The sequence below is a fragment of the Diadema antillarum genome, unplaced genomic scaffold (genome assembly GCF_040938485.1).
Source record: "Diadema antillarum isolate AM-2024a unplaced genomic scaffold, OU_Dant_1.0 seq00002432_RagTag, whole genome shotgun sequence".
Taxonomy (NCBI): domain Eukaryota; kingdom Metazoa; phylum Echinodermata; class Echinoidea; order Diadematoida; family Diadematidae; genus Diadema; species Diadema antillarum.
The window spans coordinates 11,901-27,606 of record NW_027273039.1 but is presented as its reverse complement, the minus strand read 5'-3'; the positions used below and the strand labels follow the sequence as shown (position 1 = coordinate 27,606).

General features: G+C 39.7%; 1 long non-coding RNA gene across 1 annotated transcript; it reads right to left on the bottom strand.

Annotated features, from left to right (window-relative positions):
* Nucleotides 1-394: 394 nt before the first annotated feature.
* On the bottom strand, nucleotides 395-13,852 carry LOC139714788 (uncharacterized). Its single transcript, XR_011709754.1, has 3 exons — nucleotides 13,786-13,852; nucleotides 5,075-5,285; nucleotides 395-498 (listed from the first exon to the last, which is right to left on the bottom strand). It is a non-coding gene; the product is annotated as an uncharacterized lncRNA (long non-coding RNA).
* Between the last annotated feature and the right edge of the window lie 1,854 nt (nucleotides 13,853-15,706).

The following is a 15,706-nucleotide window of genomic DNA, read 5'->3' as shown; positions in this document are numbered from 1 at the left end:
TCATGTCACATGAAATCCGCAAACGTTTCCATTTTTACAGTATTGTGTAGAACAAGAAATTTATATGGCTATGTACACTGTATATATGTCTGGTCCATAGGACCAACCATCACTTCTTTACTACCGCTATCATCATTATCATTTTCATTATCATAATCACAATAATTAGATTATTATAATCATTATTATTATCACCATTATCATTATTCATTACTACTATTATCATCATTCATTCCACAAAAAAACCAAAACAATGCAGTATATCACTGCAAATACAATACAATACAATGTAACACATAAATGTATAATTGTGCTAAATTTAATACTGTTCAGAACAAGAAATTAATGTATTGTGTGTGTGTCACATCCACACACCAAGCCATTATGCCCTTACCTTATCGTGAGGCTCCCTGACACCAGCAAGAATGTCTTGAGCCTGGAACGAGTTTCTTTGAAGGTAAAAGTCCACAAGAGCATGGAGGAAGGATGGGTCGCGTGCTAACAAGAGGAGCAATAACAAGGAATTTTATGTGTCATGATTTTTGTGGTTTTGTTATATGAAAATGAAGTCATAGACCTAACAAAACCAAAACCAAAACAAGTCTTTGTAACTGGAAATTACACATTATCCCCCTCCCCCCCCCCAAAAAAAAAACTTCAGAGAAATAAACTAGAAATATCACTGAAGGTGATTAATACCCCCACCCCATGACGACAGTCTTACCCAAGGAATGATCTTTCCTTGATCTTCTGCCATTTAAATGCCGTTACCATGGCAACGCAGCTTCCGACACGTCCGAAAAATATGTCTTGCACATCTTCCCACCAAGACTATTGTGTGTGCCACATTTCATAAGCTTTTGTCAAAAACTGAGGAAGTAGTTCAATCCACAAGATCTTTCCTTGATCTTCCACCATTAATATGCCGTTACCATGGCAACGCAGCTTCCGACACGTCCAAAAAATATGTCTTGCACATCTTCCCACCAAGACCAATGTGTGTGCCACATTTCATGAGCTTCAGTCGAATACAGAGGAAGTAGTTCAATCCGCAAGATCTTTCCTTGATCTTCTGCCATTTATATGCCGTTACCATGGCAACGCAGCTTCCGACACGTCCGAAAAATATGTCTTCCACATCTTCCCACCAAGATCAAGGTGTGTGCCACATTTCATAAGCTTTGGTCAAAAAACTGAGGAAGTAGTTAAATCCGCAAGATCTTTCCTTGATCTTCTGCCATTAATATGCCGTTACCATGGCAACATACTTTCGGGTACTGTCAAAAAATGCGTCTTGCACATCTACAACCAAAGGCACACATCTGTACCAAGTTTCATGGAAATTGGGCAAAAACTGAGGAAGTAGTTTGCAACACAAAATTTTCCATCATTTTGGCTCATAATATGTGAGCTGTTACCATGGCAACATACTTTTTGTCACTGTCAAGAAATGTGTCATGCTGACCTATATCCTAAGACAAACATTCAATATGAATTCCATGAGAATTGGAAGAACACTGATGAAGCAGTTTTGCCATGAAGCATTTTGCCCTATATTTTACCAATAACATGCCGTTACCATGGCAACGCACTTTTTGCCACTGCGGAAATATGTGTCTTGCACATTAACATATTCAGATGAACATCTGTACCTAATTTCATAAAAATTGATCAAAAACTGTGGGAGGAGTTCGCGACGCAAGATTTGTACCCATTTTTGCCCATAATATGCCATTACCATGGCAACGTACTTTTGGGTACTGTCAAAAAATACGTCTTGCACATCTACAACCCAAGGCACACATCTGTGCCAAGTTTTATGGGAATCGGTTGAAAACTGAGGAAGTAGTTCGCGACGCAAGATTTGCAACGGACCGACCGCCCGACCGCCCCGACCGACCGCCCGACCGACCGCCCGACCGACCGACCGACCGCCCGACCGCCCGACCGTCCGCTGATTCCTATATACCCCCTTCAAACTTCGTTTGGCGGGGGTATAAAAAAAAAAATACTACTCTCTGTATAGACTTCACTTTTGAAACAACTTTCTATTCACTTACTTAAAGGTACTGTTTACCTTTGGGAACAGTGATTTAAAATATTTTCAAGATATGACATTTAAGGCATAGCCTATGTGTAGGTCTGTTGTACCACAAAACATGCTATCATATAAAATGTTTGCGATAAAGCCTAAAACATAAGGAAATATCTGCATTTTTCTCAATAAACCGTACCTGTAGACGGTTTAGTCTGGAAACATTTTTATTATAACCATTGTTCACATTTTGTATATTTAACAATACTTTACATCGATTTTACCGATTCAAATTTTTACAGTGGTTGTTTCTATCCCTAACTCACATTTTAGAACTATTTTAAAGCACTAATGCTGGGTTTTTGCTTCATCTGCAAATGGTAAATTATGCCTTTAAGCCTTTGTTTTTCCTGTTACAAGGAAAGGAATTTTCATCATTCTTTCTTTCAGTCACTAAGTCAAGAAACAATTTACAGCTTCAAATAATCACACAGAAATACCTAGACAATACTTTGCATGTTACATACTTAACAAGAGTGGAATCTAAGCGCAGAGTCTACATATTAATGATCAGTACATTAATTTTGTATTTGCCCCAGTGAAATGCCAAGTACTGCTGGCTCTAAGCAGGTAAAATTCCATTTTGACTTGCAATTTGAACCCATGTATACTGAAATTCAGCATCAAATTATCAATATATTCACTTTCATAAACTTGTTCATCTCATCTTTTCATGAATAATGTATAAAAATATATGTCATGATTTCATCATAGACAAGTATCTTCTTTCCATAATCCCAAAATACATCACATACAGGTACTTCACTGGGACCTCTCACCCCTGCCAACTGAAACAACAACTATTATCAAAGCTGCTGTTTTCTAATCACAGCTTGTTTGATTAAATTTCATATTTTCTTTTCTTTTGTTTGTCTGTGTGTGCACATGTTTCCTGTTGTATCAGTGTAATTGGAAGTATCCCTAGAACACCTGTACTACACCTTATAGTAAAATGTGTTATTCTTTATGTAAAGGCATCTTCACATGATTCGATAGGGAGATGATGAATCAAACTTACACTGATTTGGCCCTTAATACATTGTAGCCCTGTCCAAGGCATCAAAAGAGATCACTTTGAATTTATGTGCATTCCCATGATGATTTCTACAAAATCTGATGAAAATGAATATAAACGACATGATGGACCCACCCACCCCTGGAGCTGCCATATCTGTTTTCATTCTCCTATAGGTAAACATTGCACTATAAAATTACCTTACTCAAGCTGTAAGGAAAAACTACAAATGTCACTATGGCGACTGGTATGCCTCCGCCACAATGCATGATTCTCCTCATAGGTCTATAGTACATGTGGACAATGAGTGATTACATTTTCATAAAACTGGCAAAATATTAAAATGACATGTTTCTCACAAATGTGTTGAATGTTCACCTTCCTTGACCTAGTTTTAATTGGATGAATAAGAGAGCATGTTTTGGGGGATTTAAGGACTTTAACTTGACTTTGACCCTTTCTTAAGTTTATGCATTGAGTAATTTTCAAGGTATGGCAAAAAAGTGCAATTTCTGTATTGAATAGTAAATTGTTACCATTTTCATCTGGCCTTTGACCCTAAAATTCATAAGAGAATCACTGTCAGGCAGAACATGCATAAATATGTACCAAGTTTCAAGATAACTTGAACCACTTCCGAGATATGGAGGAAGAAGTAAGTTCAGCACTTTCACTTGATCTTTGACCTTTGACCTTTTTGTTAAAAAAAAAAGCTTCCCAGAGAATCTCTATTTGGTTATACATGCATAAACCAAGTTTTAAAAAAAAAAATCCTGCTGGCATTGCATAAATAGGAGGGAAAAAGTAAAATTTTGAAATGTTGCCCTTAACCTTTGACCCTTGACCTTTGAACCCATGAACCCCAAATTCCCTAAATAATCACTGCCAGTCAGTACATGCATACATACTATGTTCCATGAAGATACCTTGAACAAATTCCAAGATGCGGAGAAAAAAGGGAAATTTTAGCATTTTTACTTGACCTTTTGACCTTTGACCTCATGACCCCAAACTTTCACCAGAGAATCTTTATTGGGTAATACATGTATACACTTATATCTTCAGGCATTGCATAGATATGGGGGAAATAGTGAAATTTTAAGCATTTGACCTTGACCTTTCGACCTTTGACCTTGAGCATGTGCACTCAAACGTTGATAGGCACAACTTCACCCCCTAATACACATTCATGCCAAGTTTCAATAAGATACCTCAAAAGGTTTTTTAGTTACGCTGTCCACAAAATTCATTACGGACGGACGGAAGGACTGACAACCCGAAAACATAATGCCTCCGGCACCACTTCGTGGCGGAGGCATAAAAACTTAGACATACGTGTAAACAGTGAAACCCCTAGCAAACGGGAGACTCCAAATTGACGTGCGCAAGGTTCCTTGCGGCCGGGGTCCAGGGCCCGCTAAGGGCCCTGGCAGCTCTAGGATTCTAGATGCTCTCTCGTGCTATCTATGGCTTATTTTTCAAACATACAATGATATTAAGTAAGAAATCATTTCAAGCGGGAGACACAGAGCCAGGGCGGGAGAAATTAAATCTCAAGCGGGAGAACGGGAGATTTTGCAAAAAAGGGCTTTCGCCGGGAGATCTCCCGTCGAAAACAGGAGAGTTGGAGTCTCTGTATTAGGTCACCACTGCACTATCATTGAGGCCTGAAATATTTGAACAACTTTGTATCCCATGCCCCTGAGAATGACTCCTGCCAAGTTTGATTAAAATCTGATCTTAGGTTTTGAAGAAAAGGATCAAAATGCAAATAGTTAACACACAACACACACTACTTGGATGGGTGAAAACTTATTGACATAGCTGAATTGAGCCATTGCTCATGTGGGCTAAAAAAACCCAAAGCAAAACAACATCACAGAGACCTGATACCGGTAATTCTAATTGCCTATGAACAAGGGAATGAACAAGAAAATATTTCAAACTGATATCATTAAACATACCTGAAGAGAGGTTGTCCTGAATCAAGACCTTAAACTCTTGCACAGTGTGAAGATCACTTGACTCCAGATGAGGAAAAAGAGCAGTGGGTTCTGATATGTGCTGAGCCATGATAAATGTTGCCAGTATTAGTCAGGCTGGTCTATTCCTTACTACCAGCTGGGGAACTCAAAGAGACACAAATAGCAGCCTTCAATGTTGACAGCTTCCTTCCTGATGATTGAAAGGGAAAAGAGTTCAGTACACAAACTCTGTAATCATTTGGAGGTGATCCATTTGAGACTTTCATACATAGAGTGACATCCATGTGTGCAACTTAATGCATATGACGAGTAAAAATACGACTTCACTCTCTTAACTGACACTAAATCATAACCTGATACAAATAAATATTTGGTGAAGTTTTCATACAACCAAGAGACTGATTTTCAGAGTGCTGAGGAGAGAGAGGAGAAAAAGGAAATAAAAAACAAACAAACAAATAACAGACAGCCAAGGCAAACCAAGGCAAACCAAGGCACAGGTATAAGACCCCGTTTACAGTGCGGGGCTGGGCCGCGGCCCAGCCTGCCTTCTTTTCAGTGTAAACGCGCAAAAGGCCAAATGCGGGGCAAAAATCGGCCGCGCATTTGGCTACGCTCCGGAGGTGGTCTCGGCCGCGGCTTGGCCGCGGCCGAGCCCGGCCTTTTCTCAGTGTAAACGCAAACTGGGCCAAATGCGCGGCCAATTTTAGTCTAGCTTCCAGACCCTCCGCCCGTACTATTTCACTATTCAGGATATTAACCCCCTCAACGTCGAAAACTAGTATAGTTTAGGGTGGTTTTGTCCTGCAAAGGATTTTTCCTTCGCCAAGGCCTTTGCCCGAACGGCGACTTCATCGCCAAGGAATCCAGTTGGCAAAGGGTCTGAAAACCAGTCTATACCAAATTGCGTTTGTTTACAAGCAAAGCGCCACTACGACAAAATATTGAAAGGTTTGAATTAAAAGCACTGCCGAGCCTGGCAGTGTAAACGGACAAAATTGCGGGGCTCGGCCCCGCAATTGAGGCTGGGCTCGGCCGCAGCTCGGCCCAGCCCCGCACTGTAAACGGGGTCTTAGAAGCCACCATACCATGACAATATACATATAAAAATGGCAGGCGAATTTCAGCACCTCGTGCATGTATGCCAGATAAATGCATGTGCTGTAGTGTAAACGCAGTAATTTTCGCGGTACATTAATTTTCCCATAAATCATTTTGCGCTACTTCTGGCTAGCGCGAATTCTAAAACCCACGAAAATTTTATCTTCACAATTTTCTCTACACATTGTGAATGGGCTGACAATTGTGCAGCGCGAATCAACAAACCGCAATGATTTTGAGCCGCTCAGCACGAAAAATTAATCTTAAGGAAGATATGAATAATTACAGTATGCCCATAAAGAGCAGTGAGCAAGTAGCAAGCCAGTAAAATGGTATTTTTTTATGCATTATGCATAAGAAAATACCATTTTACTAGCTTGAGCAGTGAGCAAGTACTGTAGCAAGCCAGTAAAATGGTATCTTCTTATGCATAGTAGCAAGCCAGTAAAATGGTATTTTCTTATGCATATAATGCATCAGGAAATACCATTATGGTATTTTCTTATGCATACAATACATAAGAAAATATCATTTTACTGGCTTGTTTTCTTATGCATATAATGCATAAGAAAATACCATTTTACTGGCTTGCTACTTGCTCACTGCTCTTCATGGGCATACTGTTATAAACATTCATATTTTCGTGTGATTAATTTTTTTGCGCTGAGCGGCTCAAAATCATATTTGCGGGTTGCTGATTCGCGCTGCACAATTATTGAATGCCAAAATTGGACCACTCATAGAAAAGCTGAAATACATAAGAATATTATACCAATTTAGTGTCATTTTGACAAGTGTGATGGGGCTTTAACAATAAATGGACAATCTAGTGACAGTGACAGTAATGACCTGAAAATGACTTTGAATTGGGTTTACAGAAATGTATTATCACATACATATTTCAGATTCTCAACAATGTTGTTAATATTAAACTATGGCTATCTATCATAGCATTATTGCCATAAATATTGCTCAGTGCATGCAGAAATCACACATTTTAATACCAAGTCACTACTCACACTCTAATCTCTGTATGCAAATGCGCGTACTCTACGTGTACAAATATACAATGTACATCATCTACTGAAATTAGCCCGCCAGTACTGTGATGAATTGTCAGATTTAGGATAAGCTGGCATCTTTGATACATCTGATAATCGGGAGTTCACGCGATCTGAATGCACTTTTAAGTAAAGGTCATGCTGTCGACCGTGCTGCTACCAAAGAGCGCACGCACGCAATAGATTGCTGCACTTCCAGCCACGCACGCGCACGCATAATTTGCAGAGTGGTCAACACGCCATTTTGAATTCTGCAACGATGAACCCCGTCAGTTGGGGATTGCGCTAGAAAGTGCCATTTTTTGTTCCATGGACTTATCGCGAGGGCTCTCTATGGATTTATGTACCTTCTATAATATAACCATGCACTTTATGTAACATATAAATTTCTATAGGGCCTAAGTAACATATAAATTTTTAAAAGCTTTGTAGTTGTGTTGTGGTTCCCCGATGTGATGGCAAGGCCCCGCCTGTCTGATGCCATGCTTTGCACGGGGGTTACAATTTGCATGAAGCCCTGACCCTGTTTTCCAGATTGCCGATAGATAACTAGATCTACTAGCATTTAATGTTATGTCTTAACGTAACAACAGCAGCGACCCCAATACGGACCAATACGTACCGTAAAGGGGTCGCATGGCAAACCTATAGCTGTCGCAGAAGCACCTGATATGGCTTAGCATTTTGGTGACCAGAACCCAAAATACAGGGTTTTACACTGAAATTAGTAGCCTTATTCTTAGATAAGATACAGTCAACCTCGCGTAAGTCGACATAATCGGGACTGAGAAAAACACGTCGACTTACGCGAAAGTCGACTTACGCGTAAGTCGACATTTTGTCGACTAATAAATGGAAACTAATTTCCCCTATACAGAGTGAGATCACGATGCGGATCGCTACCCAAGTCTTACTCCTTTTGCCGCCAAAACATACCTACTGACATTGGCAACAATTACGTTTTAGTTCATGCATAAATCTCTCGCGGATTAGTAACGACAACGCACAATTCCCAAATCTCTAGAGAGACTTTGAGAGAGCGGGATCGGAAACCTGGGCCCGTTTCTAAACACTGTACGTTTTAAATTTGATTTGAAAAATCAAACGCATATTCCCCAAATTGCATGCAACTTTGCGATTTAAATTCAAGTGCGTTGCTGCGAAGATATGGGTGTGAATTCGTATGATTCTGTCGAGATACTTTTTCAGTGCCGACTGACTTGAAATAGGATGTGTGATTTCCTTCCATAAGTCGCCATATTTGTTTTGCTGAAATTTCTATTGCCATACTCTAAAAATGAATTGTTCTCGCGCTCCGATTCGCAACATTACCGCTCTGTATGGCGCGTGCCAGTCTGAAATAAAACGAAGAAGAAAAGTTTATTAATCCGAAAACGACATCTTTCGGATTACTAACCTTCGTACAAACAAATCCCTTTCCATCGTCGGGACTAATTTTACTTTGGACTGAGATTTCAAACCTTCGGCATAGCGAACTGTAACAATAATTTGCAACTATTTTTACATTGACATTTCGTGAAGCAGCATGCGTTTCGGTAGTTTGAAACGTGTAAATGTTGCGATGTCTTTCCCCTGCTAGTGCAGACTAAGTTCGGTCACGGCGAAAGTTCCGTTACGAAATAAGGAATAATGCAAGTCTTTTCAACAATAACAAACTTCCGTATAGATTTTTATGCGTTTAAACGCAGTTTCTAGTTTCGTAAAAAAAACCTCGCAAGTCTTTTCTGCAACGCTCTTGCGTTTTAAATACAGCGTTGATTGTGATTTGATGGACTTGCATTTGATTTTTAGAATTGCGATTAAACGCAAATGAGTTTAAGTTTCTTACAATTTTCTAGTTTCAGATGATTATCAAACGCAAGTCATTTCAGCGTTCCGTGTGATATGATGGACTTGCATTTGATTTTCGGGGTTGCGTTTATTTTTTAATTTTGCGTACGAAATAAAAAATAATGCAAGTCTTTTCAACAATAACGCACTTCCGTAGATGTTTAGAGATGCGTTTAAACGCAGTTTCTTATAGTTTCGTACAAAAACTGCAAGTCTTCTCTGCAACGCTCTTCCGTTTAAATACAGCGTTTCGTGTGATTTGATGGACTTGCATCGGATTTTTTGAATCCCGTTTAAACGCAATTAAGTTTTAAAAAAAAGTTCCCTACAATTTTCTAGTTTCGTATGAATATCAAACGCAAGTCTTTTCAGCGTTCCGTGTGATATGATGGACGTGCAATTGCATTTGATTTTCAGAATTGCGTTTAATTTTTAATTTTGCGTACGAAATAAAAAAAAATAATGCAAGACTTTTCAACAATAACGCACTTCCGTAGATGTTAAGAGATGCTTTTAAACGCAGTTTCTAGTTTCTTACGAAAACCGCAAGGTAGTCTTCTCTGCAACGCTCTTGCGTTTGAATACAGCGTTGCGCGTGATTTGATGGACTTCATTTGATTTTTAGAGTTGCATTTACGGTTCGTACAACTATTCTCTAGTTTCATATGATTATAAAACGCAAGCCTTTCCAGCAACGCACTTGCGGCGTTTATGTGCAAAGTTGCTCGTGATTTGATACACCTGCATTTGATTTTTAGTTGCATTTAATTGCATGTAGTTGCATTTCAATTAATTTTCTAATAACGGGCCCAGGTTTCTAATACCGCTTCGGAATAATTAACGTTAGAATATTCGGATAAACGGAAACACCTATTTCATGTTCTGATAATGATTCTTGACTAGGAGTAGGTGTACAAAATTTGTGCGTTTTGAGAATAACGAGAAGGAGAAAAGGGGGAAAGTGATCGAACTGCTTTGGGTATACTACATGTAATTCTCCAATGTAAATGAGTGTATGCCCTTTCTATTCCGGCTTACAAGACAATGGACGCATGGCGCGAACGCTACCGCGCCGTACACTAGCGAATTACCGAGTAGAAATGCTGCGAATCGGAGCGGGAAAACAAGTCTTTTTCAGAGAATAGCGATAAGATTTTGAGCGAAAAAATTATGTCGACTTAGACGAGGGAATTAACACGTATTTCAGCACAGTTGGCACTCAAAAATCAGGTCGACTTACGCGAGTTGTCGACTTATAAATGTCGACTAAGACGAAGAAATTTTCAAGGAATAACAAAGGCAAAAATCGGGACTTTTTTTATCGTGTCGACTTAAGCGAGTTGTCGACTTATGCGATGTCGACTTAAGCGAGGTTTACTGTACTTACAATCACGGCCGCCGAAGTCGATTTACAATATGATCTGTTTTAAGAGCCCAATGAAAGATTTTATCGGAGGTTTTAGTCCTACCGCACTTCGTATTGTAGTACAACTTACACAGCGCATGCGCTAACAACCTTGCTGTTGATTATCGGGTATGGATAAAATGTAGCACATATTATAATACACAATGTATGCGTGTGGAAAAAAAAAACGGACGGCTCGCTGAGAACTGAAATGAATATTCATGAGATGTAACAAATAGAATGCATGCTGGGTGATGATTTACTATCGGGCCTACCGGTACTTATTTATTTCGTTTTTGAAGCACATTTTGAATGTGTGGTTCATTATTTATTTGCAATAAAGGAAGTGCACACATAATGAACATCTGGAGATGTGACGGATTAAGAAAATAACAGGTGATTTTCATGATAGAGGGTATGTTTGTTTGTTTATTTGTTTGTTTTTTTGATTTTTTTTTTCCAGTCTGGAGAGGCAATGGAGATGTCTCATCTATAAATCAAGTTTCCTTTCACACTGCACATTATAGCTTTAATGTTGTACATTCACAATGGGCTCCACTCACAAGCTCTGCTTCTTGGGGACTCATATTAATTTTTGCTTCATGTTTATTTTCTACTGTGATTTGAATTGAATACACTTCTGTTACATACATGTCTTGTTTATTTTCAATGTTTCAGAATTGTTTGATTATTTATTAAAGAGACCTTTCTTTTTTCAAAGACTTCCAGCGTATGGGAGGAGATCCTTCCTGTCTTTCTTTTTCTTTCGGGCGTGTCACTTGCTGTTTGATTGTGTGTGTGTGTCTGCGTGCATGTGTGTTTAATGATTATTTGTGTGTAACAAGTTGGAAGAACTCGAAGCTAAATTTCTATGTACTGTGACATACAGATCAATGAAGTTGACTCTGAGTATTCCTTCATTTTCATTTATTCATTCATTCATTCATAGCAACAGGACAAGAAGTGTCTTCCGAAATCTTTTAATATATCAGAATGTCATAACTTCCTTTTTTTTATCTGATTGTATCATTTTTGCATTATTCTCCTGGATTTGTTTTTTTCATTCTCATGAAATATAGATAAAATTTTAGACTGGCTTTCATCTTAAAGGCATAATGGATTGGTTAATGAAAATTAGAAATTAACCCTTTCAGATCCATCCATATGGTCATTGGGATTGTATTCCACTGCTCCCCATGTCATTTTCAAAACATTTAGTGTCTTTTTTATTGCACTATTATCGACACTATAACTAATAACACTTATACACTCAATTATAGCTTCATATTGATATTGTTATTTATACATACGAGTGTGTGATTACACCTTTTATGTATTAGCGAAGGTAATGTACAAGCATATTCATACACTTATTCTCTTCCTTCTCATGCGTATTGTACATATATGGCAGATGACGCAAACATGAATATTCATTTGCGCATGCCCAGATCAATTTACTTACGTGATATGTTCAAAATGGCGAACGCCATCTCGAGACGTTCCCGCAAACGGGCTCAAAGATGATGACGATTTCTCTTGTTTTCGGAGGTAATGGTGAGTGATACCTAGTCGCCTCTAATATTCAACATTATGGTATTACAACATGTGGCTTTTTGTTGCGAATCCAAGTGTCGTTTTGAACAGGGAGTTCTTTACAGAATTGTAAGTGTCGCATTGTTTCCTAAAATTGCATGCGATGCTTCGGGGCGCTGTTACTATGTTACAGCGCCCCGCGCCGGGGTTAGCCTTAACGGTACTCTCACAGTCATTCTAATCTAAAAGTGGTTTCTTTTGCGGTGGTCTTATTTTCGTGCTTTTCGCGCTTTGAGGTTGAACTGCGAATTTAACATCACGCGAAAAAGTCGCGCGAAATTAACCATGCAAGGAAATGTTTTGAACTTGCCGCTTGTTACAACGCTATTGGTATATTGCGCACATGCACACACGAAGATTCCGCACATTGAGCGTATTGATGGTCAACAGTACAACACACACACAGCGATACCGCGCAATGTAGAGGTCATCTAAGGGCAAGGCTAAGCAACAGTAGTTTTACAAGCATGTTATAAACTATAAAGTACTTGAGAGACGGGATTTCAGGTAAGCCTGCATTTAATTTTAATTTCTATTTAAAGGACAAGTTCACCTTCATAGACATGTGGGTTGAGTGAATGCAGCAATATTAGTAGAACTCATCAGTGAGAGTTTGAGGAAAATCTGACAATCCGTTCAAAAGTTATGAATTTTTAAAGTTTCTGCTCAGTCATGGCTGGATGAGAAGACTACTATAGCTTGTGATGTCACATGAGTACAACGGTATAAAGAAAGTATAAAGAAAATTCACCTTATTTTCACTTTTCTCGCATGACAAAAGAACACTCGACTTCTCTCTTTCAGAAGGCAAGGGGAATAATATTATCCTTAACATACATCAGTAACAAGTCCAAGAAATGTGCACTTTATTCAAAAAGTAAAATTTTTGTGAAATTCTCTTTTTATTTTCATTATATCGTTGTACGCATGTGACATCATACACTGTAGTAGTCTTCTCATCCAGCAGTAATTGCGCAGATACTTAAAAAATTCATAACTTTTGAACGGATTGTCGGATTTTCCTCAAACTTTCACTGATGTGTTCTACTAATATTGTTGCATTCACTCAATCCACATGTACATGAAGGTGAACTTGTCCTTTAATAAATAACAGAATAATTGGATTTTAGTTTGGGTTTTCATGTGCAAAATAAAACAGTTTTTGCCAACTGTGAATTCACAGATTTTGCCGACCGCGAATTCCAACACACGCGAAAAAGTCGGCACCGATGGAAACAGCGAAAGTATCTGTACTTTTACAGTACTCCCGAGGACAAGCACCAGTCCATGTACATTTCATATAGAGAGTACGAAAATCTACAAAAGCTCACAGACATGACACAGTTCACTCAGCTCAGGCACGTACGTACCCGCTAGCCTGACCAGACCGCTGTGCTGTAGTTAGTACCCGCAAGATGCAGCGCAAGCCAGCGCAGCGGCCAAACCACAGAAAGAGTTCTGTGGGCCAAACACTGCACTGCCACTGCCTTCAATGCCAACGCCATGGCAGAGTCACGTCAGAGAACAAGAAACACATCCTTTCGTAGTTAGGTACCGTATATACTAAAACAGGGTGCTATGCAGATTTGACAGTGATAGTGTAAACTTCATCAACTTCCTCTCTAGCTAACTCGCCGGTAAGGTGTTTACCATCACCCGATAATTCTAGTTTTACTCACCTTTCACTACTATCAGTGTCATTTGGAACAAGCAGCCTGCAAGTCGCCATTTTGCCTTACAATCATGTGACCCCTAAGCAGGCGCTAGGCCAGGCGTGCGTGCCGCGCCGCCGTGCAGGTCTTCGGATCCTATCGAGGACCTTGTTATGTACGTTACGGGCCGGGGGGGGGGGGGGGGGGGGGGGGGGGGGTGAGGGGGGGTGGAGGGGAGGGATCGGGAGGGGTAATGAGAACTCATAGCGCAGCTATTGCCTTAGAGGACCAGCGATGCGGGTAAAAGTCGATACATCGTTTGTTTTCTTTCATAATCTATGTGGCGCGATAGATCTAGTGAAATGATAAAAAGAAGCTGCCTCTTTGGATCCCATCCGTATCTATATCGAGGACTTGTTGCGGGCCGGGGGGGGGGGGGGGGGGGGGTGGGGTGGGGGAGGGGGCAATGAAATTGTGAGCTCATAGCGCAGCTATTGCCCAGACCAGCGATGCAGGTAAAAGTCGATACATATTTTGTTTACTTTAATATGTGGCGCGATGGATCTAGTGAAATAATAAAAAGAAGCACATTGTGCGTAAAGAGACGGCATGCACCCTATTATAGCTGCCTCTGTACATGAGATGGAAAGAGATGAATGTATGGGCCTACACGGGTAGATTATATAATTTTCAAGTCTCCGAATATCAATATTGCTGCAAATTTGCTGAAAATTATTACTACTATTCAAACAAAGATTTAGAAGTGTTAAGTTGAGATCATAGCCAAGGGGTGGGGGTGGGGATGCATCCCCCCCCCCCCAGAAAGAAATGGAAGAGGGGGATGCTCTGTCCCTATGGCCAAACAATATTCCCCCCCCCCCCCCATACTGATATTTGAAGAAAAAAATGGAAGAAAAAGAAATCTGGTTGCATTAATTTCGGCATATTGCACGGTCTTACGCCCGGCTTGAGAGATCTAAGCAATAACAGTATTCTTCAACGATTTGTATACATAATTTTCTCAAACGCTCGCTCGCGCCATATCGACATAAAACATTGTCCAGTTGTTGAAAACGTCAAGTAATATAGGCATATGTGTATGTACATGCTCTATTATGACGCGCGCAACTCGGGACCATTCGCAAATTACGTACGAAAAAACAAACAAGCAAAGAAACAAACGAAAAAAACCCAAACAATACCGCCATCCTGACCCCCCTCCATTCATTTTCCTGAATCACTGAGTAAACGATGATGACTTCAGTATACATCATGGGCAAACACAAGGATGATCAGGGTCGTCGCTGTTATGGGGGGGGGGGGCAAAGGGGAATTTGCCCTGTCCCAAGGAAACGTCGGGGGCAAACAAATCATTTGTCAACCGCCCCCCCCCCCCCACAAAAAAAAAAAAATCCCGAGATGAGGACAAATCTCAAACTCCTTTCTTTTTTGAAAATTGTCCAAATAGACGCACCAGATCGTTGAATTGCAGTCAAATTAAGCTCCCTCGTCATCATTGGTCCCTTTCGATAGACTTCATACACTTTTGAGATTAACGTATTTCCTAATATCTTTAAAGGACAAGTTCACCTTCATAAACATAAGGATTGAGAAAATGCAACAATGTTAGTAGAACACATCAGTGAAAGTTTGAGGAAAATTGGACAATCGATGCAAAAGTTATGAATTTTTTAAATTTTTGTCTTGGAACCGCTGGATGAGGAGACTACTACAGCTTGTGAGTCATATGCGTACAACAGTATAAAGAAAATGTAAAAGAAAATTCAACATATTTTCACTTTTTTCGCATAATAAAAGAGCACTTGACTTGCCTCTTTCTAAAGGCAGGGGGAATAATATTACCCATAACATTTGTCGGTAACGAGTCAGGGGAATGTATACTTTTTTCAACAGATGGAATTTTGTGAAATTCTCTTTATATTTTCCT